The sequence below is a fragment of the Penaeus monodon genome, chromosome 22 (assembly GCF_015228065.2).
Source record: "Penaeus monodon isolate SGIC_2016 chromosome 22, NSTDA_Pmon_1, whole genome shotgun sequence".
Classification (NCBI taxonomy): Eukaryota; Metazoa; Arthropoda; class Malacostraca; order Decapoda; family Penaeidae; genus Penaeus; species Penaeus monodon.
The window spans coordinates 26,700,175-26,700,883 of NC_051407.1; positions in this window are offsets into that span (position 1 = coordinate 26,700,175).

A 709-nucleotide genomic window follows, 5' to 3' on the forward strand; every position below is an offset into this window, starting at 1 on the left:
GTCATGGTCGTTTATAGAAATGGAATAATATACCTGTCCCATGCACTTCCATTCTCTCGTCTGCACGGACTCCCTTATTTCTCCTCAGACTAAATTAGAGTGTTATCGAGGATCCTTAGGGAGGGAGGGCACGGGGGAGGACGTGGGCGGAGGCTGTCGTGTTCCTTGGCATCTCCTGCGCGCCTTTCATCCCGTTCCAGCATCAACGTCTGTGCGGGCGCTCGTCATGACCTGAGGTGTGATGATCTGAAATTGCCTGGCGCCTCGCTCAGCTTCAGTTTTCTTGTGATATAAATATCAGTTTTATCATTTTTATTATAGGGTATTTTTAGTAGATTATAGCCTTCGTACAAGGTTTATTGTTGTTAATTTTTGCTAAGAAGACGAATCGTCCGTGTGACTTAAGTCAAAACTGCTAAATCAATCTGTGTGTAAACCTTCGGTAAAAATTATTTAAATAAAGATTCCCATCTATTTATGAGGTTTGGAAAACACCACAACCTACAAACCTAAAATAGCATTTATTCAGAAAAAAAAAAACACTAAAGTTAAAGGTTTTTTTATGTCACTTGAACGTTTTAAATTTGGAGGAAGAGGGAGATATACCCCGCGTTTTTGAAAATCATATGATAAGATTTAAATATCAGCTTAAACTTTAGTCAGGTGTATTTTGGTCATGGAAGAGAGATGGAAGTTATAGAGGAAAAAA